The 27,171-nt window shown below is 44.2% G+C and overlaps 1 protein-coding gene across 1 annotated transcript in view; it reads left to right on the top strand.

Moving 5' to 3' along the window:
- Positions 1 to 692: 692 nt before the first annotated feature.
- LOC144731717 (contactin-4-like) overlaps positions 693 to 27,171 on the top strand; it is a 151,097-nt gene continuing 124,618 nt past the window's right edge. The window contains exon 1 of the mRNA XM_078612904.1: positions 693 to 1,073. The gene's annotated coding sequence lies outside the window, so the exon portion shown is untranslated. The remainder of the gene's footprint in view (positions 1,074 to 27,171) is intronic.

The following is a 27,171-nucleotide window of genomic DNA, read 5'->3' as shown; positions in this document are numbered from 1 at the left end:
CTTCTGAAAAGAAAAAAAAGCGAATCTGCTCAGTGGGCTTTACCTGGTAGAATATAAATAGCTTTGTTTAAATTGTATTTACAATTTGTTGAGTAATTGCCTGACCTCTCCTATCGCCTGCACTCGTATCGCGTGTCTGTATTGTTTGATGTCCTAACGTTTTCACCCGCCCCTTGCTGAACATCTGCGAAAAGGAGCTTTTGCAGCGCATGGGATCTCCCAGCGTGAGTACATGTTGGAGTTCTGATAGCCACACACGCCGCAACCTGCAGAACAAGGCACGCCGCCTTGCAACCCAATCCGGCAACCCCCCCCCCCTCGTTGCCCCCCCCCCCCCCCCATTTCTCCATCCACCACCGAGCGCCACCCTCGGCGGAGGCAAAAATAATCCACTCCGGGCACAGTGACGTCCTAATGACTAATTCCCCGCTGTCAGACCGTGCGCTTCAGCTTCGTGGACACGCCCGCACCAACTGCGCGCGCCTCCTCCCTCCTCCTCCTGCTGCTGCTGTTCATCCCCTGCTCCTCGGAGCTTAACATCATCAGCACGCGGATGCCACTGGCCACTACCGCCGCTGCCGCCGCTGCTGCTGCTGCTGCTCGGTTTACATTGAGCCAATCGCTTCGCCCACCCGACCCACCCGTTCAGTTAGATCTCGCGCGTACGACTTTAGCAAAAGGGGGGCTGCTTGATGAAGTGAAAATCATTTTGTAGCTTCTGTTCATCGTTCCTTACCCCACCCCCCTTCACTTCCCACCCCCCACCCTCTCTCGCTCTCTCGTTCGTTCGCTCCCTTTGAGTTGTCTCACTCACACACTTAACACACACACCACACACACACAGAGGTATCCCTTTGGCTGCAGGCAGGGCTGAACGAAAGTCAGCGTGCGAAGGTTTGCCCCCCCCACCCCTCCTACCCACCACTGCTCGCGGGTGTTGACAGCGGCTATGCGTTCAAGACCAGCGCTCAAAGTGAACAGGGCGCGCTGCGGTGGATGGATCTTTGCTTGAGCGCAGTTGGGGTAACAAGAACGTTCGCTTGCACGTCGCAAGCAGACGCCCTGAATTGAAGGTATTTCTACGTTTCTCTCTCTCATTTGACGTCTGTCCCGCACGCGCAAAACGCGCCAGTTTGATTGGTCCTGTGATGCGATTTGTGTTTGTACGCGTGACTGTTTCGCGTGCGTGTGTGTGTGTGTGTTCCGCACCGGTCTTCATAGGTGCTCGCTAACAGCACTTGCCCCGACAGCCTGTTAAGGCTACACGGGGGATGTTTGTCTTTGTTTCGCGTTTGCGCGCTGCGCTAACACCAGTGACCATTATCTGAACCGGTTCTGGGCCTCCTCTAAGTCGACTCAGCCTCAAATAAGTAACTGGTGTGTTGTGTGAACATCGCCACTGGGGAGAAAAAGGCGGCCGGGCGTGGTGCTGGCCACACCCCCCCTCGTGTGCCGTGCCGGCCTTCAATAGGTGCTCGCTAACAGCACTTGCCCCAACAGTCTTTTCAGGCTATATGGGGGATCGTTGCCTGTGTGTGCTCCTGGAATGCATATGCAGTTGTAGTTACAAAATAATAAATTTCCTGTTGCAGTTATCCATAACCTCCGAATGGTAATTAATCAGAGACACTTCATGTGGTCAATTGTAGCACACAAAAAAGTGTATACACGCGGTCATTAGACATTTACGCAATGAGTTATTTATTAGCTTGTGATTGGAGCGGTCTATGTGTATTGCGTGTGTACACTTGCCCTAGGAGTGTGTTGAGGCTATCGGGGGGTTCTTTGTCTTTGTTGTCTGAACCTGGACAGCAGAGGCACGTGTAGCTCTGATAATAATTGTCCTGCTGCAGTTATGCATGCCAAGGGTAATCAGAAACACGATAACGTACTCGAAGCGGTCAATTGTTTCAAAGACAAAGATCCCCCGTAAAGCCTTTTCCAGGCTGTTGGGGCAAGTGCTGTCAGCGCGCACCAAACATCGTGACACGCATATTCTGTGTCACACACAAGCACAGACGAATATACATATAGGTGCTCGTCATTTACGCGTATTGTGATAACTTAAAATGCTGTCTAGCGAAATGTCAGATAGATGGGTAAATTGGTGGGCTGTCACCCACTGCAAAAGAAATGGCCCAAAACGAAACGCGTACATTAGCACGGGTTTTTTTGTAATCACAGTCTGTTGGGTTATAACGTAGGTGCACTTGGCACTGCTGGATTGTTGCCATGGGCTTGATTGTTTTAGGTTTAATGGGGGATCCTACTGGGCTGCGGATCAATAGCTCCACTCGTGTGTGTGTGTGAGGCTACTGCATAGCAAGGAATCTGCCACCAAGCCAGTCGTATGCATAATTGATGCATTAAGCGTTACAGCCAGGATTCAGCCACGAAAGATCATCGACATCTCGAGGTCAATTAAACACGGAATGCGCTGGAAAAAGAAACCAGTTTTCCAGAGGCACTTTTAATTTTGCCGACGGAAAATCGCTCCGTTTTATATGAAGAGGGTTAATCAGTGCACGGGCGGACAGCAACACAAATGATTTATATGCAAATATTACAGCTGAGAGGTGGGGCAGTGGCGCAGTGGTTAGTGCCACTCTGCTCGGAAAAACCGACCACCTGAGTTCGATTCCCCGGACGTGGCTGACGTGGGCGAGTCCGTGTCTCTCAGCGAGCCCTTCGCCCCAACCGCCCACCTCGCACTGACCAACGTGGTGAAGTATGGTCAAACAACCCCACGTGAGCGCTCTGGAGTGAGGAGACAATCCAGAATCAGAATATGCGTTCATACTGGAGGAATCCGATGAGCTGTGAAGGTCTTTTGCACAGATTTCCAGTCGGAGTCGGGTCAGAATGGCACAACAATCTAGCAGTGGATAAAAAAAAACCCGCTGTAATCTGTGCTTAATATTGGACATGCACACGTGCGCATGCACACGTGGACATGCACACCGTCAACCGCGGCGCTTGTGCCAGGCTAGGTGCACTTTTGGACCCGCGTGAAGTGTCGAAGGCTGGCCCACAGGGAGGTCACGGGACAGATCCAGGTGCCATGGGTTGACCGCTTTGTGATACGGATATTAAATAAGCTCATGCGAACAATTACTGTAATCGGACACAAACTGATTTAAACGCACCTGGGGCAGCACTACATTGCTATTAAGGAACACGCACATACGCGCGTATGTTGAATAACAGCTCAGAGTCAGAATCTGTACTTAGACTGGAGGAGGAATCCGATGAGCTATGAAGCCCGGTGGTGGATGGTCAGCAAGTTACAACAACAGACAATACAAAGAGAGATAAAAATAAATAAAGGATCGGAGTGGCAAAACAAAACATCAGCTTGTTTGATATTCGCAGCCTCTGTTTTAAAGGAACGGGAGGCACAATCATGTAAAGCCGTGCGCTCAGGCAGGCGTTTCCCCTTTTGTTACCCCGAGCTAAGGACAGATGGTGTTTGCGACTGCTATGTGTGTATGTGTGTACGTATGCTGAACTTCTTTCTCGCCGTACGTAGCCAACCGCGCTAATTGGCTGTGAGCCATGAGCCAATGGATGACGTTCATTGTTTACTACGATCGCGCGCGCGCGCGGTGCCTGCGGGATTGGGTGCTCGTCACGCCCGCTAAGCCACCCCTAGGGAAGAGATTGATGGGTGGGGGGGTGGTGGTCTTGGTGGTGGGTGGGTGGGTGGGTGGTGGTGGGGGGTTGCAATCTCTGTTGTCAGCAATCGCGCCGTTCGTGCAATCCTCGCAGCACATTCTGGATGTTGAGACGCGAAAAGGCCGAGCAGACGACAATAGTGGAAGGACCTCTTGCCGGAGCGCGCGGTTAACGGAAGGGTTAAGGACAGAAGCTGCGTGCGAATGTGCCCTGTTTTGGGCTGATAATTATTCACGTGAAAACCCACTCGACGTATGGTTAGCTTGGGGCTCCGGTGTTGGTATTTTGAATTGTTCTGTTATGGGTTTTTTTTCTGAAATTTGTATTATCTGACTTGCCATTGAAGTAATCACTTGTTTTAGTCGGGTCATGAACCTGCCACGGTCTACACCAGCGTGGTGAAGTATGGTCAAACAACCCCCATGACCGACACGACGGTGGGGGAAGCCTTCAGCCACGGATTGGACAAAGGGCAGCAACAAATAAAGTTCAATTGTATTTCATTACCAAATGCTAACCTCCGATGAGCACGTTTGTCGACCTACGGTGCGAAAAGAAGTTCAACGTATACATACACGAATGCCTCTCTTATCAGTCACAGGGGTTGTTTGACCATACTTCACCACACTGGTTGGTGTGGGTTGGTGAAGAGGCGAGGTGGGGGCGTGGGTGTGAGAACATGTGCAGATATCATCTTTCAGTGAATGTTAGCCAGAGCCGGGAATTAAACTCAGGTTCACTGCTCATGACACAATCCTCCACTAACTCTACTCCGCAATTAGTATACAATACACCGAATAATTACACCATAAAACAGTTTGTAATGCTGCAGCGCTAAATCCAGCATGCTGTAACACCAATGATTCGCGTGCATACCACGCAGCCGTCGTCGATAACATTTATAATTGCATCTTACGTGGACATCGAGACGAAGATAATGAATTGCATTGTTGTGGCAGTGATAAAGCAAGCCCTGCCATAATACACAATAATTATGTGTTTAAAGCACTAATCTATAGAGCATATCAATTTTAAATTAACACAAGTGGCCAGTCGCAGCTAATTATTGAGAGGGTAACGTACTGGTGGTGATAATTTCAAAGTGCTGTTTAATCAATGCACAGTAAACACAATATAGAGGTGAACTATCTGCGCCCTTAATTGACACAATCAAAGTCAGAATGGCTGAGCGTGGAGTTTCGTTTTTTTTATTTCCCCCCCCCCCACGTGAGATGGAGCGTGTGACTTGAGAACGCGAGTGCTCGTGGAAGCGTAAAGATTGAGCGTGAAGCTATGATACAGCAGGAAAGAAATACACGTGGCATGCTTGCGGTGTATGTACAAACTGAATTCAACATGGGGCGCTTATGCCACGTGCTAAACAATAACAACAACTAAATCGACTCGTTTTTTGTGTTTGTTTCCCTGGCCAGTGAGTATCTCTATCCATTGCAACAGCTGAACGGAACGAAACCCGCGTGCGCTTGAAAGTGCCGACGTGAATCAAGAAGCTGCATGGAAATTGGGGACAAGTTGAACCGCTCAGAGGCATTTGATATCAATCCAATGACACGTTCGGAAGGTTACGATCACTGCCATGGAATCATGCAAAAAATGCTTCATAATGGTTACCGGAGTCGCTGGCAATCAGCCAATATGCGCCTTTCACCCCCCCCACCCCTGCATCGCCTCTCCCAGCCTCCCACCCAACTTTCAAATCCTCCCCAGTTGCCAAATCTCTCCACCCAAGGTAGGACTTCCCTTATTGCTTCTCCAGGATCAAAATCCGCACCCTCAACCCAACCTGTTCTCCCCAACAAAATCTCAAATCCCCCCCCCTCCCTCCCTCCGCGGGAATATTAATTTCACAGTGATTTAGCCCTGCCTCGGGCCCTTTGGAGGGCCGATCAGATAGATTTCAGGGCAAGTGACGTCAGTGAGTGCTTGATTCAGATCAGCTCAGCACACGAGACGGACGCGACCAAAGAATTCCCTCCCCTCGCTTGAAAACGCCCGCCTGCCAGGTACTCATTTCAAGCTCAGTCGAGCCAACCCCCTCGGAGGGAATACGCGCCAATTAGAAAGTAATTCCGCGCTTTTTTGTAATTTGGCTCGGGAAGACCGAGGCCTGGAAACGATCCATGTGAATCTCAAGCACCGTGGCAACAACTGTGTAATTGCGCAAGCACAATTTCAGCTGGTGGCACTCATCCCCAGACAATTTAATGCTCATTTACCAAAAAGCCTTATCTGCGGGCAATTAATAACAGCGCAATCAGATACAGTACATATGTACTGATGAGAGCCCGAGTGGGTGGCCGTGTGGGATTAGCTTGACTGTTCGAATATATATCAGTCTCTGTGGTCAATGTGCTGCGTTGGTTTTTGTGATTGGAATAAGCAGCCACGAGCTGACATGATGGGGGGGGGGGGGGAAATATGGCAATTTTTGTTCAGTGCCGTCAGCAGGGGGCAGAAAGGTTAAAACAGCTGTAATCCACCATGTCTGCACACACTTTAACCTCATCTTAGCATTTGGGCTTTGCTAACAAATGTTAAAAGCATGAAAACATTTCAGCGATTCTTTTGCAGGGCCAAATATTCTCCGTTGGGAGAGCGGTGGCACTGTGGTTGCCACACTGCGCAATTATCCCACCGTCCCTCACCAATCCGCATTGACCAGAGTTGTGAAGAATGGTCAAATAACCCGCATAGTAATCCAGCAGCATAGTGACAAAGGGCTATAAAATATCACGTAATTATTATTATTTCAATACAGTATTCAAATAAATTATGCATTGTCGATTGGTCTCTTTGAGCATTATACCTGCATTGATATTTAGTGCCTGTTATTTTAATGTCCAACGGACAAATTTAGCTTCCCAATAGACAAACGAGTATTTCAATTCAACTTCATGCCATTATCGATGTATATTTTTTTGTTTATAGAGACGCCGACTAAAGGTGCAGCCGTGCAATTGCTTGCTCACGGCCACTGCTGGCGAAAGGGCCTCCAGTAGAGGGAGCTCTGGAGGGTATTTGGCCAACATACCCAACGTGAATTTCGTTTCAGTTAGAAAAAGATGGTGCATGTTGTGGCTGAGTATAATACAAGCCGACGTACATTTTTTTGGCATTTTGAGCCATGACTTGGCACACAATGTCCTCTTTCCTGTAAATTATACCACATGGCCTTTGGTATCTAATTTCCAACAAATGGCACACTTTGTCAAAGCCTCACAGTAACTGAATTGAAACCTCAAGCCCGGTGGCAGCCACCGTGGAGGCAAACCCACAAAGCAAAGGGCCAGTGATCCGTTGCCAAACAATAAAATGTTAATAAAACAATAAATATATCATATTCCATTTCATTTAATTACAGTTGCAATATGATAGCTGCCGGCTGACTTGATTCCTTGATGGGAAGTCATTTTGTTTTGATGGCTGTTAATGGACCTCTTTCTGAATCCAGATTATCTACTTATATATTAATATGATTTTTAATCTTTGTCCAACATCTTGTCCCAACTAAGCCACTGGACCAATTTTTATGAGCAATAGCACATTCCAAAGGACTGGCTTAAATTGGAAATGGACCATTTTGTTTTGACATTTGTGACCTATCCCCTGGCCTGCTCTGCTTCAACACATGCAGAGAATACAAACATGTGAAACGTATCACAGGTTACCTGTGACGGATTGGCTCGCGCTGCTGTTTAAACTTTTTATAGATGAGAATAATAATAACAATTGTTGGAATACTCCAGATCTTCTTTGGTGATGTATGACCTCTGGTGACCTTTAGCATTAAGGGATGCTTCATAATCTTAGCAAATACTGTATATTGATCAATGCAGTATCCATCCTCAGTGACAGGACAATATTTCGAGAAGATTAATCAATACTCGTGTAGTTTATAGGACCATTCTCTCACGGTTTTTTTTTCTCCCCATAAACACCAGAGGTCAAAAACCTAGAAAGTGCTGCACTGTGTAAAATGCATTGCTATCACATGGCTGCCCAACTCTGTAGGGGTTTGTGGATCATTTGACGATGGGAACAATAGTTACTTTAATCCAATACAATCTTCAAAGAAACCGTCAGCTGCCAACGTAATGCCTACGAATACGAGGAGAGAATACAATGTATCAAGGGCAGCACGGCCAATCTCCAGCACGAACGAGTAAATAAATCTGCGGTATATTGATGTGCAATAAATATTTCATTAAATTGCATTATTAAATCTCACACCATTGTTTTGTAGCAACCAACGGTGATTTCCCCATTTTTTTTTTCCCTTTTTGCGTTATGAAAAAACAACCCAAACAACCTTGTAAAACATCGTTGGTGTAAAATGATGATTGTTAGAGGTATATTCTTAGTTTTTTTCGGTAAAGTCACGTAGGTAAAACATCAAAATTAATGAAAATAAAATAAAATAAAACAAAAATCACGACGTTTTTGTTTTATTTTATTTTCATTAATTTTTATGTTTTACCTACGTGACTTTACCGAAAAAAACCTAAGAATATGATTCCTTGCAGTCACGAAAGCTTCAAATCTAGAATTGTTAGAGGTAATCTGATGCTATTTTGTTCTACTTGTGATAGAATCCTCCTTATCTATGGTAATGTGGGGGACGAACATTGAATACAAAATTATTCACGGGGTGATCTGCAAATGTGTGGAGTGGTTGTGGCAACGCACTTACCATAGGAGGGGGGGGGGGAGGAATCCTCTGATAATAAAATTGATTTGCTGATGAACATGACTAATCTGCGAACAGTTCATGGCCAATAAGAGTCATGGCGTAATTTACCAAGGTGCGTGACAGAACAAAAATGGCCGATCAATACCCGCGAATAACCCACGGATAATAGGGTACATTTTCTACGAGACCTGCTTCATGCACAACACCTTCGCAGATGATAGGAAGCCATTGTGCAAAACAGGGTGTCTTAAAAATGTGGATGAATGCCGATAATATAAAGAGTCAGGCCGCAGACAAGTTGTATGCAGACTCTACAGCTCCCGCGAATATCAGGAGTTGTGGGTAATACAGTCATGGATATGACGATTGCTACTGTAGTCGTATAAAACTGACAGGTCACTGAAAAAGTGTGGCGTGGTGGTGACAATATCTGGCAACTCCTGTGTGAAGTGACATCACAGCTGTCTACAGCAGTCTGGGTATTTCCAAGATGGTAGCATACATAGCGTCATGTAGTGTGGGGCAGAAGCATTGTATAATGACAGTTCTGGTGAAGGGAAAAGTTAAACCAGCTGACATTTTATAGCCGTAAGGTTATTTGATACATGCATGTCGTGCGGAAGTTTGGTTAAGTGGAACAAATGCTTTAAGCGTGGATTTGAGTCGGTAAAATGTGACGAAGATTTGAAAGCAGGTGTCCTGAGATGGTTGCATGAATGTCTGTCCCCCTAAAATATATATATATATACTTTTTTGGCAATACTTTGTTACGACACAGATGGGGCAGATGCACATGAATTTCAGGGGAATGACTGGAAAATTATGATAATATTAATTCACTACATACCAAGAGAGCACATGAACCTTGAATGACTCGTATTTTAGTAACATTCTACATGGGAGAATTCACGAAACTTGGAAAGCACGGTATGTTATTTCAAATAACAGACAGTCATCAAAATAAAGAAATTATTTATAACTGCATAAAAATGTAACGTGCTTGCTTTGCTCAACAAAAATAGCTGAAATTGTTGGACCTTATGCACTTCTTTAGTTTCTTGCACTGACATTAGTATTTTTGTATAATTTGTACGTATAATTTATTACTTACTAATTTTACCTGCGACTCCTATTATCTGCGGGAGCTATAGAGTCCATGAACACACTATTATCCATGGCCCTCTTTGTGAAATTATCGTGATGTTTCTCACAGTTCATTGTAGAATGTCTTAGAAATCATGCACGCATGTGTATCAGCAGCACATTATTCCCATTATATGCAATTATCCGTTGTGTTTCTCAAAGATAAGTGGAGTAAAATCGTGGATAAACCTTCATGATATAGGTTCCCGACATCACAAAAATTATAGCAGTTCTGTACATTGTTTAGCTGTGAGCAAGTTGGTCACAGTAAAAAAAAAACAAGTGGCTTTGACATACGAACATACACACGCTCGTCCACGTTGCTCTCGTTCTGACATTTATTCAGAAAGTGCCAGTGTCTCACTTGCCAACAATGGCACACGTCTGCAAGGCAATGTGCCTTGGGAGAAACGTCATCGTCCACATCAGAATCCGCCTCCCCTAATAGACTTTCAATATACTCATGGGAAAAAATTGTAAATGTTGTGGTTTCACTCTTCAACACACCGGTGGGCTAAAGCAGTTAACTATTTGTCTTTTGTCAACGTGACACTTTTTTTGCCGATTGGCCGTGTCGGGTGGTGGAGGGTTACGACACATTTATAAATAACGCGATGTAACCCACAAACTGTATTATGAATAATATTGGTCGCGAAAGCCTACGTGTTAAACATACTCATGGTAACTCGTAATTCTGTAAGAACAAAAAATCATCGTCATCATCATCATCACCCATTGGATATCCACGCCCTCGTGGTCCCTCTGCTACCACAAGCCCTCTCAATCCACCGCACAGGCTTATCTAATCGCTCCACCTCTACGGTAGTCATCCTCTCAGATGCATTTACTCCTATGGCTGGACTTCTGTCAACAGCTCGCGCGTTGGCCATCGTGCCTCCCGGCTATGTGTCCTGCGACTTGACCAAGCCCACTGTATTTCCCTTGACGGCGAATGCGATGTCACCGATGTCCATTCGTCGCCCGATCCATGGATTCCTCTGTCCGTCACTCGGTGTATCAGTCGATCAAGGCTTATTTGTCACACATGGAAAGTCCCATCTCGCCAGTTCGCCAAGCTACTTTGCGAAGGAAGATCCGTGGTGCATCAGCACAGAACAACGGCATCAAAGTCGTCGGCACGGGGGAACGGTGTGACTTTCAAGCGTGCAATTCTCCGCGATTTTATGCCACACTCCCTTCAGCTTTTGCTTGCATCGTGTTTTTTCCAGCGTCTTTGTTTCATTAATATGCCATGCACTGATTGAAACACATTTCGATTGATAAATGTTTCTCTGTATTTCAATCGGGTCATTTGTTGGCTTTAAAAAAAAGCAATTTGGTGCTCGTAATCAGGTGACGATCGTTACATAACGTGGTGACACTCATTGCTCATAGATAGGGGGGGGGGGTATGGTGGTACTGAAATGAAATGCAGGGACACATCCCTTTATTAGACCATATTTTTTTTATACATGCAGATTGGTATTTCGATTGGGTCTACTCATCATCACCACCCCCACAATCTAGTCATCTTTCACCATTCTGTGATGCCACAATCCTTCTCATTGCTGCACATACATTTACTTAATCACTTCATCCCAACTTGGGATGTCCTCTCGGGGCAGATTCTCTCATTTGGCTGTCATTCTGTCATCAGTTACGTTCTTGAGCGGTCATCCCTGCTAGCAGTAACCCGTTCCAGCCGAGTTAAAGTGACATCGTTGTTGTGCGTTTATTTCCCCAATCGGTGCGTTCCTCTTGACGTCTCTTGAAGAGAGTATTCCAAAGCACGTTTGTTTTGCGGACATTACATGTTTTTTTCTCCACGTTCTTCGTCGGTTCCCACACACTTCTCGCGAATCCGTAGCTGGCACCAAACAAAGACGGTAATTTCCTGCTCAAATGAGCGTCGAGGCAATTGGTGATCGTCTCCTGCTTCCAGTCCTAAGCCGGTGGTGGAAATTCCACGTTCCTTTGGTTGACATGAGTCGCTCCAGATAGGACAACCACTGTTGACTTGCAGTTACAAAATCAGTATATAAATTTTGAGTAACCCCGGAGGAACGATGGGCGAAGTCAACCCCCAACCAGGATTTGAATCTTCTGATTATAAGCCACTTGGATGTATTAGAGCTGGCAATACGCACCGATTAAAAACTGTACTTGCATATATGTTGAACTTCTTTTGCACCATACGTAGCCAACCATTGGTATACCGATTTTCCTTTCTCATTCTCCCAAAACAGATTTCTATCATGACCCCCACCCCCCCAACAGTTATTTGTTTTAATTAGAAAACATGTTCGATATGAATCTCATTTTGAGAATATATATACAATATCTTGAAGCCACACAAGTCATAACACTATGTAACACAATTTTTGTTCCTGAGTATTTAGTTTTATTTCCTAATTGGTTATGCCTAAAAAGTATAGAAAATGGCTATTATTCCCCACACACTTTGCTTTTGTGACCACGACATTGCAATTTTAAAATGTACCTATTTTCAATTAGAAAAAAGGGCGAATTTGTGTCTTTTCGTTTACATAAAGTCAGGAAAAAAACATATGAATCAAAATTAACATGTATTTATACTAATGTAATGCAACAATTACTACAAAAAAATTTGAAGTGAGTAGTTTTTCGAGATTTACGATTATACTTTAAATCACTTTCAAGAATCAGCCCCCAAATGTAGTCTCCCATCATGGTCTCGTTTTACTGTCCTTGGTAGCGGCGTTCAAAGTCCAGTATATCCTGGTGGAAGCGCTCGCCTTGCTCCTCCGAGTACGCTCCCATGTTCTCCTTGAATTTATCAAAATGAGCATCAAAGATATGGACTTTGAGGGACATCCTACAGCCCATTGTGACGTAGTTCTTCACCAGAGTCTCGACCAGCTCCACATAGTTTTCGACCTTGTGATTGCCCAGGAAGCCACGAAACACTGCGACAAAACTGTTCCAAGCCGCTTTCTCCTTACTAGTGAGCTTCTTGGGGAATTCATCACACTCCAAAATCTTCTTTATCTGTGGTCCGACGACGACACCGGCTTTGACCTTTGCCTCAGACAGCTTAGGGAAGAAGTCATGAAGGTACTTGCAGGCTGCCGACTCCTTATCTACAGCTATGACAGATTGTTTTATAAGGCCCAATTTGATGTGCAGTGGTGGCATCAGCACTTTCCGGGGGTCCACCAGTGGCTCCCACTTGACGTTGTTTCTCCCCACAGAGAACTCAGTCCGCTGTGGCCAGTCCCGTATGTGGTAGTGCGCCTTGATGGCCCTGCTGTCCCAAAGGCAAAGATAGCAGGGAAACTTGGTAAAACTGCCTTCGAGACCCATCAGGAATGCCACCATTTTGAAGTCTCCGATGACCTCCCAGCTGTTCTCATCATACTTCAAGGCGTCCAGCAAGGTCTTGATGCTGTTGTAATCCTTTTTGAGGTGCACCGAGTGAGTCAAGAGAAGAGACGGGTACTTGTTACCATTATGGAGCAGCACGGCTTTGAGGCTACTGGATGAGATGTCAATGAAGAGGCTCCACTCATTCTGGTTACAGGTGATTCCGATTGCCTCGAACAGACTGGTCACATTGTGGCAGAAGCAGAGCCCATCTTGACGGGTGAAGAAGCTGCAAAAAGGTTGGTGACACTTCCTCCCATATGTGACTTGCACACTTTTATCCAACAAGTTCCACTGCTTCAGCCTAGACGTCAAAAGCTCGGCATTGGACTTGGTAAGACCAAGATCTCTGATCAAGTCATTGAGGTATTTTTGGTTGGGGTAGTATGGGTTTTTCTCCTCAGCTCCACCTCTGAAATTGTCATCTGGATCTACAACATCTTCCTCGCTCTCTGACTTGCTGCTCTCTTCTAAAGACGACTGCTCTCTTTCCAGAGGAGTGGGTATGGGAAGCTCATGACAGTGTGGCACCGGGGCGATGGATGAAGGAAGGTCCAGATATGTGATAGCAGGCGCATTCTTGCTACGCTTGGAAGGGTCCACCATGCAGAAGTAGCAGTTGCTTGAGTGGTGAGTGGGTTCCCGCCAAATTATTGGGATAGCGAACTTCATGGCTCTCTTTTCTCCTCTGTACCATAATACAAAAATACATTTATTTCACCCATGACTAATGTTTAAGAGATTCTCGCAACATTTTTAAATATGATATATTTTTTCAATAAAATTGAAAATTGTCAAATATTTTAAAATTATAAACTTTTTCAAATTTTATAAATTTTAACAAGTTATACAACTTAACATTTTGAGCAACAATTGTCCATCTTACCTTCCAGAGTTTTTTTGCATTGCTCGCAGGTGATATGAGGTGCCCAGGGTTTGTCTTGATCCCCGACAGGCATGCCGAAATATGCCTTGTAGGCCTCAAACATCTTAGCAGATTCATAATAAAGGTTTTTGGGTTAGATAGCGTTATTTATAAATGTGTCGCAACCCTCCGCCACCCGACACGGCCAATCAGTAAAAAAATGTGTCACGTTGACAAAACAAAAATAGTTCACTACTTTAGCCCACCGGTGTGTTGAAGAGTGAATCCCCAACATTTACAATTTTTGAGTACGACGTTTCGCTGGTAATTACATCCAGCATCGTCGGGCAATTTGCCAGAATAGTGAAGCCCTCCACTTGCTCCCGGTCTTAAATAGAGCAGCAGGGTGACGTCATCATTCAACCCAATCAGGTGCAAAGATCAGACGCAGAGAGGGGGGAGGTATTGTAATTATATAATAAATTAGTAATCAGTTAATTGTCATGATTAGTAATCAGTTGTAGATTATAAATTAGTTGTAATGTGTATGATTTAATAACTGAACCCAATCACTATACCCAATCACGTGCAGAAATCAGAGGTGGCGAAAGGGGGGGGGGGGTTATTGTAATTATATACTACGTTAGTAATCCGTTAATTAGAATGTGTTTCCCATATAAGGAATTGTAATTGTAATATGTATTGTTTAATAATACACTTCCAGGCCGCACTTAGCCTTTAGCTGTCAGAGCGATTAAAGTTATTTGTATTTCTCTCAATTGCAATGGATTCTATAATTAGTCTTGGCCATCAGTTTTACACAACACTTCAACGTTATTAACAGGAATTTTGTGGTCTTGTTGGCAAGCATGTTCTGCCACTGCCGACAGTTGTGTTTGAGATAATTTAATATTAATTTGGTGTTCTTTTCGTCTTTTCGTCTTACGTTGATGTTACATCGCGTCTGTCCAATATCGCATCTGCCACATAAGCAATTAATCCGATATACACCTTCTGTTGATAATTCAGGTAATTCGTCTTTAGTACAATAAACTAGTTTTTGAATTTTGTGTACTGTACCAAATCTTACTTTAATGTTTTGCTTTTGCAAAACACGAGCTAATTTGTCAGTTAATCCTGAGATATATAGTATTTTAATTGTTTTAATAATCTGATCACTTTGAGCAGTGTTGCTTTGCGATCATGATTTCGCATTCATTGCTCTGTTAATTTGAGCATTATTGTAGCCATTCTGTCGTAGTGCTTCTTTAAAATGTTCTCTCTCCTTAGACTTTCACCATCTGACACTGTTGTAGCATGATGTATGAGCATCTTGAAAGCAAATGCTTCCACAGAGTACTTTTTCTCTCTTGTCTTGATAAATTGGCCGCAGACATAGAAAAATACGTCTGCCAGATGCTTGCAGCCTCTTGATGCCATCTCAGAAAAATGCAGATATGTATCCACTTAGGCAGCTGGAAATAAACTGAACTGGTGGGCTTAAGGCCCCTGTATTTATACTACTATTTATATTACTGGAAGGTTCCAGAATGTTCTAGAAGTTACTCCAAGTTGACTCAGCACTGAATCTATCTGGAATGTTCTGGAAAATAGGTAAATTTCAAAATATCACTGTCCTGGTCACAAAAGCAAAGTTTGTGGGGAATAATAGCCATTTTTGTACTTTTGAAGCATAACCAATTAGGAAATAACACTTACTACCCAGGACCAAAAAAATTGTTACACAGTGTAACCAGCAGAGGTGGGACAAAGTCATTGTTATGCAAGTCCAAGTCGAGTCGCAAATCATCAAATTCATGACTCGAGTCTGACTCGAGTCCAAGTCACATGACTCGAGTCCACATCTCATAGGTGGGACAAAGTCATTGTTATGCAAGTCCAAGTCGAGTCGCAAGTCATCAAATTCATGACTCGAGTCTGACTCGAGTCCAAGTCACATGACTCGAGTCCACACCTCTGGTAACCAGTGGATATATGGATTCTTAGTTTTAAGGCGAAGATAATAATGTTAGTTGACAGAACTAATTTTCAGAGATGAGAAAACGTATGATGTGCTATATTAGTGGGTCTTTCGGTAAAGTCACGTAGATAGGTTCAAAGAAAATAACAAAAATAACAAACCTGTCTATAACGAACCTATCTACTTTACTTTACCGAAAGACCCAAGAATATGAATTCCTGCAGTCACGAAAGCTTTACGTCAAGATGTATGATGTGTTGTTTTATATCATTTAAACTTCGTTTTTCATGACTGCACGGTGTTCCCAGATTTATTCAAAACGTTGCAGTGAATCTTAACTCTATGAAGCAGATGTGAATGCCAGGTTACCAACCCTTTTAAAGCACGGCATGCTCTGAGATATCCCATTGAAGCGAACAACATCGTGAATGCATTGAAAATATAATGGTGGAAAACCATCGATGATATGGAGCAATGAAATCAATTCACGTGCAGGTGCTTGGAGGATTATTACATCGTGGGATTATGAGAGGTGGTGGTGGCTTATGGAGGCCTACATTCACCAGTATTTTGTTGAACTTCTTTCGCACCGTACGTAGCCAACCGAGATAATCACAGGTGTGGGGAAAGGACAACCATCTCAACACAAAAGGCAGTTCTAGAGAAATTAGTTTTCAATTTAGATTATTTAAAAGGGCATAGCTCACAGTGGCTTCGTAATATTGGAAGGAAGAGCATTCCAGACGGCCGCAGAAGCGCATCTGAAAGCATTCGATGCAGTGACCGTCTTTGTTCAATGACTAGTCAAAAGCCGCTGCGAGGATGACCAGCAAAATGACAATGCTTCATAAAGTGCTTACATTTATACATATGAAAACACAAATTAAAAAAATGTACAGCTCTCTCATTTAAACATTCACGATCTGTTTGGGTGTTGGAAAACTTGTCATTACACATTATGCAAAATGTACCACCCCTTTTTTAATGCAAGCAGAATGACATATATGATAAGAGGAAAGACCCTTTGATGCGAAGGCATTTGAGGGTTAGCTGAAAAAGCCTATATACTGTATGGATAAAAGATAAATAAACATTTACAAGATGAAATCGCCACACAGGCTTTAAAAGGAATGTTTTCCTGGCTCACCCATAGCTGATGTGATGAGTTTCGCCACTGCATTGCCAAGTGGATACATTTCGACGCAAATATCTCTGCGGATAATATTTGGTTGAAGACTTCTGCAGGGAGCAAGGGAAAGTATGGCTACCACATTCAGACAAGCCCCTCCCCCCCTCCCCCCTTAACTTGTATTTAAGGGCTTGTCTCTTGGATTTTTCCTCCACTTGATACAGTAAATTCAGCTGTGACGGTCCCACCTGATGACGGAGACTTGTCTTGCCTCCGAAACGTTGTGATTTATTATTTTATTTCTATTACATATTTCTATTATTTCTTTTATTTTTTTATCTACGTGACTTTACCGAAAAAACCTAAGAGTCTGAGAAAGCAGCCTGCAAATGGCTTCTGTTGACAAAAAACATGTCTCTCTCTCTCTCTCCTTGAAATGATACGCGATTTTTATCCCGTTTTCTTGTAAGCTGTCTTCAAAATGAATCTAGGAGGCTCCGTACGTTGGAGGAACACCATGTTGACCAAAACCCAAAGTTAATTACATGTTATTAATGAACTGAGAGGAGCCAACTAGCTCAATTGACAAAACACAGAGCATGTGATCACAAGGATGAAGTCAACATTTACATTCATGGTTGGCTTATCCCATCATCCATTCAGGATCAGTATAAAATACAGGGTGCTTCAAAAAAATGTTAACACTTAAATAGGACTATCGTTTTTAATGGAAAAAGAACGGACAATACACTGTAACATGATAACAAATGTAATGTTAATAGCTTCAAAAAGTCACAGAGTCTCCACTTGTTCGCCATCATTGTCAACACACGCCTGGAATCTTCTCCAGGTGGTCTCCAGAGCTCGGAGGCACATTTCTTGGTGTATTGTTCCAAATTCTTAAGAAGTGTTCACATTTTTTTTAAGCACCCTGTTTGACGCTGCAGCAATTGGTGGGAATTTGACAGTGGCTGACTACTTAGAAGTCCAGCCCCTTTGCATTAGAGAGGTTTAATTTAGAGGTGACCATGTATGTATGTTGAACTTATTTCGCACCGTATGTAGCCAACGTTGCTAATCGGAGGTGCACGTGAAGGACGCACAGATGGCACAGGAGTCAGAACACTGAACCACTGCTGTTGAGAATTTGGGTTCGAATCTAGGTTTCAGACACCCGTGATTAAGCCAGGTTCTCAAGTTCATGGTCTCAGCCCTGGTCTCAGCATGGTCACTCATTACTGCGCACGCAGAAAGTGACTTTAAATAAAAAATGTTCACACAATTTGGCAAAAGGTTTGAGATCTTTGGATTTAATGTATCATCTGATTTACATCTAACAGACACATTTTTTTGCGTGGAAATAACAAGATATTCCGCTATTGTGGATAATGAGGTCGACAGAAGGGACCTCAGACGTAGTTCTTTGATATAATCTTCCAGTGCTATTCTCTGACACGGTGATGCACTGCTGTTTGATCTCCTACCGGGAATTCATTCATGCCATGGCACAGATAGCAACATTGGAAAGTGAATGTGGAGCCTCCGGAATGGTAATTCGAGATTAACATGTGCAATTATGATTGAGCAGATGACTCCTTTGACTTTACTAATTCGTAACATTTTAGCTGTCACACAATTATGGAATGTGTTCGATAAAATATTTGCTTTGTTGAAACTATACTAAAGCTAATACAATTTTGTTTTACCAGGTAAGGTCCCACTGAGCTACGCAGCTTTTTTTCAGAAGCAACCTGGTCACAAATGTCAGCTCAACGAAGTGGCTTATCACGTGGACATTCATAGCAGCCAACTTCTACACAAATTAAAAGCGTGGAGTGGTGATGTAGTGGTTAGCGTAACATGCAATGAACCTGGTGAACTGAGCTTGTTTCACGGCCGTGGCGAAGACCAGTTGGCGGGTGATATCTGAAGCAGTTCGGGGTCCTTGTTCACCAACCTGCGCTGACCAGCGCGGTAAAGTATTGGCAAATAACCCCCATGACTAACATGGCATAGGCAGGCCTTCATCCAGAAATGTATTGATATAGGGGGTATATATTATTATTATACGTAAAATAAATGTCAAAAGAAACATTAAGCATTTTTATTGCACTTTTTCAGGTATTTTATTTCGATGTAAACCTGTTGCCACTTCAAAATACTGTAGTTGAATTAATTAGGAGAAGTATAAAAAAACCAACCTCATAATTAGCTTAATAATGGCTTGATTACAGACTGCTAAGTCGTTCACGGTGTTGTTCAAAGCTGCTCGTGGGATAAAAATCCAGCCACACCGCGTCTTAGATCTCATGAATAATAGAATTGTCCACTCATATTTAAGACGTTGTGGAGTGATCACATAATGATGTCGGAATGATAATGACATTTACTTATCCAGGAAAGCTTTGATAAGTCTCAACATTGTTGTTTTCTTTCAAGAGGGCCGTGCGATGATTTTCACAGTAGTGGAGCCAGGATTGCCAAATCGTCTAGCCGAGGGCACCCCTAGTGGTGGCTGTCTCTGTGCGTGAGTGTGTCAGTAGGTGGCAATGTTGCGATATGTTATCCCAATTGAGTAATGTATAGCAATGTATATATGTTTTTGTATTGGGATGTTTGGCCCATACCGGTTACAAATGTTTAGCTATGGAAGGAAACTGGAGAATCTTCTTGGTTCTTTCGGTAAAGTCACGTAGAATGGAAATAACAGACCTGGTCTTCACCTGAGGACGGCTGCTTGCGTTGTGGCCGAAACGTCGTGATAATTATTTTATTATGTTTTATTTTGTTATTTTATTATTTCCATTCTACGTGACTTTACCGAAAGAGCCAAGAAGATGAATCCCTGCAGTCACGAAAGCTTTAAATCGAAACTGGAGAACCCAGAGAAATCCTGTGTAGAACGGGGGGGGGGGGGGGGTATACAAACTGCACGTAAAAAATATACCTGAGTCATTAATCAAACCCAGGCCCTTATTGCTGTGAGGCACGTGTTACTACTGTGCCACCCTGCCACCCTCTTTCTGTTGCGGTTTGCCACCTTTCGCGTGGACCAAACCGGGACGTCTTTCCGGTCATCCTCGGCATCTCAAAACTGTGCAGGAAACGGTGATAAAAGTTCACCACAGAACCACTCGAGCTCGGAACAAATACATTCCTGCCACGTGAACACAGATGCCAATTTGCCGGGCAGGTGGAAACTCTACTCGATGTCAATTAAGTGTCTTTTTGTATTCCAACCTTATGTCATCAATACAGCCCTTGAGAATAGACCACGATGTCTTAAGAGGGGGAGGGGTGAGCGGTGGGGGCCTCTCTTAATCACCCTCCAGTGGAGGCCTTTTGCCAGCAGTGGCATTATCAAGTCATTTCAGGGCTGCATCTGTGCCCTCACCTTTTACAACATATGTATTATATATCCAAAAGCGATAGGTACACATTGTGAAGAGAGGTCACGAAAAACAGTTTTTTCTTCCAATGGCCAAGTGCTTGGCTTTTTGCGCATTGTTCTTTGCTATGCACTCACTTGCATTGATTCATTTGTCGCAAGGCCAGCCAATATCGATCTCTTTGCTGAGACAATTCAGGTATTTACCGCGCCATTATACGATTATCTTGGGAACAGCCCGCATTGGAAATGCTTCTTTATTAAGTGCATCGGACCAATATTGTGATGGAAATGTTTCTTGCTTAATTTGTGAACAAAAACATTTCGCTTGCATGGAATTTGTGTTGGTTAGATGTGGCTAGGACATTGGCTAACAATCTCTGATTGATTGGATGTTCCTTTTTATATCGAATCCATGATGCATTTTACGCAGTGATATTGGCTCTTCAGAAAGTACAGCTATTGATAACTTGTTTCGGTTTAACATTAGATGTTTTTTTTGTTATCCTTGCACAACGAGATGTTTAATTCTACATTGGGTAAATTTAAGTTAATTTACGTATATTATCAATCCATGACATCAGTCAGAACAAGTCCAAAATTATCTTCCGGGAATGTTTTTTTGTCATCATGATACGGCAGTATGGTCGGATTAAGGGAATGTAGAGTGCAAACAATATAGTGAACAATAACAAGATATAATGGATGGGCATACCATTGTACTCAGGTGGTAGTGCATTAAACCATTAATTCCTGCTTAAAGCATTCCAGAAGATATTGATTGTGAGCACATGTAAATATTTACGAGGAATATTAATTTTTATATATCGAGAGAGGATTTCAAGCATGCTGATGCAATTATACTCACCGAAGATCTTAGTTTTTTTTCTTCTTCAAAAAGTCACGAAACAACTCGTCAAACATGCACAACAAAGCCACGGGAAGCCAATTAATTCCGCACATCTTTTTTTCCCTTCTTGAATTTTTTTTTGGTCAAAACAAAAAAAAACCCCAACGTTTTGTGTCGCACGATAATTTATTCATCAAACAACGCGCAATTGAGCCGGCTCGCGGAAGCCAGGCTGACATTTACCCTCCTCCGCTGGAAAATCTGCCAATTAAACGTCTCCGAGGCGCAACCGCTACCAACGACGGCGATGCAGCGGCGGCAGCGGCGGCAGCGGCGTGTGGAAATGCATCGCGAAGTCGATTCACCCTGCAGGAACTGCAGCTTCTGCAGCAGCTCGCGTGCACCGGCATGAATAAGTAAACAGGGGCCTCTTCAAAGAGGATTTTCCCAGCTACACCGCAACAAACAAAACAAAGCCAACGACTGCTTTCCAAGGCAACCGCCCAAGCTCCTCGGGATTCTCCCAACAATTTCACGGTGTTTATTTCGGCACGATCTTCCTTGCTCACTCCGTGCAATCGATCATTGCTCAGGAGATTGCAAGCAAGGTGACCCAGTAACGCTAGTCCCCTGCCTGTTACAGGTATATTAAACGTGCCGGGGGAAAAAAATGCCATTGCTCTGCAGAATCACGAAACCATGAAATAATGTCTTGCCCGTGTAAGCAGTCACACCGCTCGCTCTCCCCACATAGGCTTTGGATAGCAATTACCGTATTTCTTATTCGCCCTCAATTGCTCATAAATAATGTTGTCATTGTAATCAAATTAACATTTAGCATTGCCTGCTTGGCACAGATATTCGGGAGCTGGATGTTCATTCCAGTGAATTGGGGGGCGGGGTGGGGAACGGCGGGGGTGGGACACACATAAATTGTCATGTTAAGCTGTACAAATATTTCAAATGTTTATTGCCAATTGGCCACATTTTTAAATGTTCATGCGGTATGGCTTGAGACATTACGTTGATAAATGTCCAGCTTGCCAATAAATTCGACGTAGCTGACAAAATCCAGTGGAAATGTGTGCGTTTACTGTAATATGCAGCCCTACAGCCAATAATGCTGATGACTCTCGCCTGTGCATCCATGCCCGTGGCTTTGTGATTTTCATGGTGTAACCAAGAGCAACTGGAATAAATGCCCCCACCCCGTTATTGATTTAAGGTTTGTTACATTTTTGACTTAAAGCTTCTTGAAATATCATGACATTTGGAGTATCGTACCTGACAAACATACACTTTCATTGTTTTACATGTGAAGTAAATATAGAAACCGGGGAAGGATTTTGTTGAAAGGCATACAAATTAAGCCATTGCTACTTGGCAGATTAGACATTTGGCTTCTTGCAACAGGCACTTTTTTATAAGCCAAACATTCCTCAATGTCTTCTGGATCCTTCATATTCCTCCATAATTGGCTGCCCGCTGAAATGACGACGATTGTTTGCCAAGATGAAAGTGTGCAGTCACTTTCCTTTCGTCAATTTGCAAAAACTGCATTTGAAGAAACACTCTCTCCATTTGGCTGTGACGCACAGCGAAGCATTAATGTCACCCACTGAGACATCTTGACTCGGATAATTGAGAGGAGAATAAGACCAATCTAACAAATGCCTTATCTTCCTTTGTCCCCTAGCAATGGGCAGGTTTTTGACTCATCACTTGGGAAACAAAGTTGGAGTGCAGCTGTATGTCATACCCAAGAAGTCTACTCTCAATTTAACCCTTTCCCCGGTAGCACCAAGGATACTGCCTGACTTGGGCTACAGTGCCTGAGCCTGCTTAGCTGCTGCTTTCAGGGTTCATGATGGGCCTGCCATAGCAGTTCAGTGGATAAGCCCCTGACCATACTTCACCCTGTCAAGCGGTTCTCTGCTTGGACCATTGCCAACCCTCATGGCGTGGACATGAGGATGGACTTTAGTGACCCGATGAATATCCATGAGAACAACCTTCAAGGGATTCCCTTACATTTTTAAAAGAATACATAAAAACATATTCTGCCCTAGGTCAATTCTCTTGTGGATTAAGGCATTCTCACATATTGTCAGTCATTGCGATTTGTTTGACCATACTTCACCATGCTAGAAAGCATGGGTTTGTAAAGGGGAAACCCAGGACCACTTCAGATATTATTTGCCACTGATGCTAGTCCTGGCCATGAATACATCTCAATAAATGCAACAGAGTTCATAGAGCAGTGCACTAACCACCGCACGAAAATGCTCAGCTTCCAAGATGCACATAGGCACACACCTCCATCCAATCGCAATCCCCACTACACCTGGGTGCGAAATTCATAATGGCCGGCCAATACCTACTTTTTTTTATTCAGAACAGCTTTTGTTTTATTGAATTGATGCAGTGCGTTATTTATCTACTGGAATTTCTGAAATGTTTGCCTTTTCCATTTTACACTGCATTCTATACGCCCTTTCCTCTGTGAATACACCACTTCACCGTGAAGCTAGCGAGGGCTTACACCACCACATCCTAGGCTGTTTCTAAGTCAATCTCTACCCCGATCGTTCAGGCAGATGGCTCACCTTGCAGCCCTACTGACGAGGTTTCTAAGAGATGAAAGGAGAATTCTGAGATATGGGAGGAGCATTCCCACACCTCCGATTAGCACGGTTGGCTACATACGGTGCGAAATACGTTCAATATACGAAACAAGAGAAAAATTACCCCATTTAGCCTGTAACAGACTGTTGGGGTAAGTGCTGTTAGCGAGTAGCACCTATGAAGGCCGGCACGGTACACGTAGTGGTGGGTGGCCAGCACCACGCCCAGCCGCATCTGTCTCCCCATTGGCGATGTTTACACATCGTACGAGGTACTCATTTGAGGCTGAGTCGACCTAGAGGAGGCCCATGACCAGTTCAGATAATCGTCTCCGATGTTGGCCATGAGCAGGAATTGAACTCAGGTCACCGGGTTTGTAGCGCAGCGCGCTAGCTGCTACCACACCGCTCAAGATACACACATACATTATGAAGTTGATCTTTTGCATGAAGCTGAATGATGCAGCTGTCGCCGCGAGTCTAGAGCCTGAGACAAAGACTGAACCCATCCACCACAGAAGAGGTAGAACGGGTCACTCTGAAGCTCTGCAACGGTGGTGCGGAAAGGGTCGGGCGATATACCTCTTGAAACTGCTGAAATTTGCCGTTCAGCTGACCGAGCCTTGCTCTTCGTCAGCTTCTCCTGTGGATGCTGGAGGCAGGAAAGGCGCCATCCGAGTGGAAATATGGGACTGTTTAATCCTATACAAGGGGAAGAGGTCCTTGCACCACATATGACATTTACCACCACATCTCTCTTTCTGCCTGTGCCTTGGATAGCCCCTTTTTGCCCGTGTGCTGCTGGGCAGGCTCACTCCCCTTCTATCCAAATGCTGCTGCCCACACCAATCGGGATTGACCACCACCGGCCGCTAAACAATTGTATACGGTGCCCGCTCCACGGCCACTCTGACAGTAACACCACCAGTTTAATTCCCCCTTACACGGGGCCCAGGTTGATCTCAAGCCCGCATTCAATTCTGTGGGCAGAAGAGCACTCCGGCTTGCACTAGAGGGGGTTGCAGGCATCCCCGGCGGCTCTTCGGGATTTGCGAACCAGCACAGAAGGTCTTCGCGTCCGTAGTGGCTCCAGCTTATCACAACACTAAAGTACCACCTCCGGGGGGGATCGGCCAGGCTGCGTTGCTGCCCCAGATTTGTTTTTGTTTATTGTGCAATTGACCAGTTAGTGCTCTTGGTATCTCCTGCCCATGGTATTCAGTTTGGTGAGCAATTTTTTATCCGACCCGAACTATGCAGATGATGCTGCCTTGTCGGTGTGTGCCCCCATATAGCTAACAGCTGACTTTCCAGCACTTTTCAGGGTGCATACTCACTCGGTCTCAATGTTCCCTGGCAAAAGACAAATGTGCAGTACCTTAGCGCTAGTCCCCCTGAGCCAAGCATCGGAGTGGGCACCCACACCATAGTGTCATCATCATCATATATCTGAGATCGTAACGGTCTTGTGACGGTTGTCGTCGGCCCAACATTGTCTTCTGGATCGGCATCGCAGCGTCGAAGATAGGGTTGCTGCACCGCATCTGGGCGCAGCGACGGCTCGGCACGCAGACGAAGATCGGGGCGCACGCGACGGTACACGATGCCGACCTTCCCATCTCCCGCCGAGGCCTGGATTGTTCAGCAATCTGACTCCAACAGGTTGCGGGGCAATGCACAAAGCGTCGTCAGCGTCAACGACTCGGTGTCAATTGGTGCGATGAGAAACGCGGCTCTGAGATGTCCAGCAGCACCGGGGCTTGCCTGACGCTGACAGCGTCGTTTCGCTCCCGGGGTGCAAATGCGACCGTTTGGTCACGTCGCGAGAATGGACGCTCGCAGTCTCCGTCCACTACCGTTCGTGGCGCCGTACTGTCGGTCGCCCTGAGGAGACACGTGGGTGCAGCAAATTCGCAAAGATACCCATTTGAAACTCGAAAAAACAAAAAGTTGTATTTACCAAGTGAAGCCCAATGGGCTGTGAGCTAAAACAAAATGTAAGAAGCGACCTGGCCACAAATGATAGCTCAACGAAGCGGCTCATCACAAGTGGAAATGCACAATCACAGCCAAATAATCTGAACGGATCCTAAGAAAAATCTACGCGACCACGGGGAGGGCACGCAAACTCCAAATATACAACAGACGTCAGAGTCGGGATCGAACCCACGACCACCTACCAAGCGGGCGAAGGCGATAAAATCTCGGCACTGCATCGCCCCAACTCGACGTAGCCTATGGCGCTATGGCCGCTGGCCTAGGCCACATGTCTGTTCAGACGAAGCAGTCATTGTCGACTGTTGCAATTCTAATTATTTGCGGCAATGTGGTCCCATAACCGCGTTTCGTCAAGGCTGAAGGATTTGTCAGCACCTTTTGCGAACAGCATACCCCAGCAGCAGCTTCGTTTTAGACATGTCGACCTTCCATCAAAGAGCCAAATACGGTTGAAATTGTGAGGGTAGCAGTTCTGGGCTGTGCAGTAAATGTGAGAGCACGGTCCAGACGGACCGTGAGATGGACTCTGATGTTCTCAGGCCAATGCGCGGTCTGGCAGTGTCGTGATGGAGGATTTCTGCCATCAAAATTGCCCAAATTCGGACTTTCAATTTCTCCAGCACTTCAAAAATGTATGAATGTAACATTTTATAAGGAAGCAATAAAAACGTTAGTAAGAAATTATGAGACTTTTTTTTGGTGTAATCCCTCTAAGTCATGTGCGGGGATATTGGTTTTGTTAAAAATGTGAATAATACAAAATCAGTTGGAGGCTACATTTATATTGAATGTGGCTATCTGGATAGAGAAGGCACTCTGCAATATTTGCACACATAGATCAAGTTTCAGAACTACATCATGTTCACTAAATAATGCTATGAACATGGGAAGATATGGAATGTTATCCGATTCGAGAGCACTGTCTTAAACCACGCGTGGACATTTTACATTTGTAATAGAGACTTGAATGTTTTTGTAGCGTCATGGACTTATTAGATTTGTTTTTATTCTTCTTAAAATGAAACATTTATTTCCAACTGATAAGGAGCGAAGACGATATAAAAAACACACTCATTGGAGCTTTTGCAAGGTTCGTTAAGTTGAAATTAAATTAGCTTATAATTTATACATTAAAATACAACACCCTGAAGTTTAATTAATATTCTGATTACTTTGGAAAATAATTGTGAGCAGAATTATTGTCTGCTGGGTTTTGGGAATATTGGCAGAAGGTAATGCAGATGTTGACCGATTTAAATATATTTGACTTTGCTATCCCATCTTCTAAGCGACTAAACCCTGGTCACGGTAATCCAGGGTCATCATAATCACAAGCTTTTGTCAATCCACTGCTAGATGAAAGCCTTCCCATCAACTTCCACCTCGTTAAATTCTGCTATGCAAC

Source organism: Lampetra planeri, chromosome 40, assembly GCF_965212315.1.
Source record: "Lampetra planeri chromosome 40, kcLamPlan1.2.h2, whole genome shotgun sequence".
In the NCBI taxonomy this organism is placed as follows: domain Eukaryota; kingdom Metazoa; phylum Chordata; class Hyperoartia; order Petromyzontiformes; family Petromyzontidae; genus Lampetra; species Lampetra planeri.
This window is presented reverse-complemented; position numbering and strand designations above follow the sequence as displayed.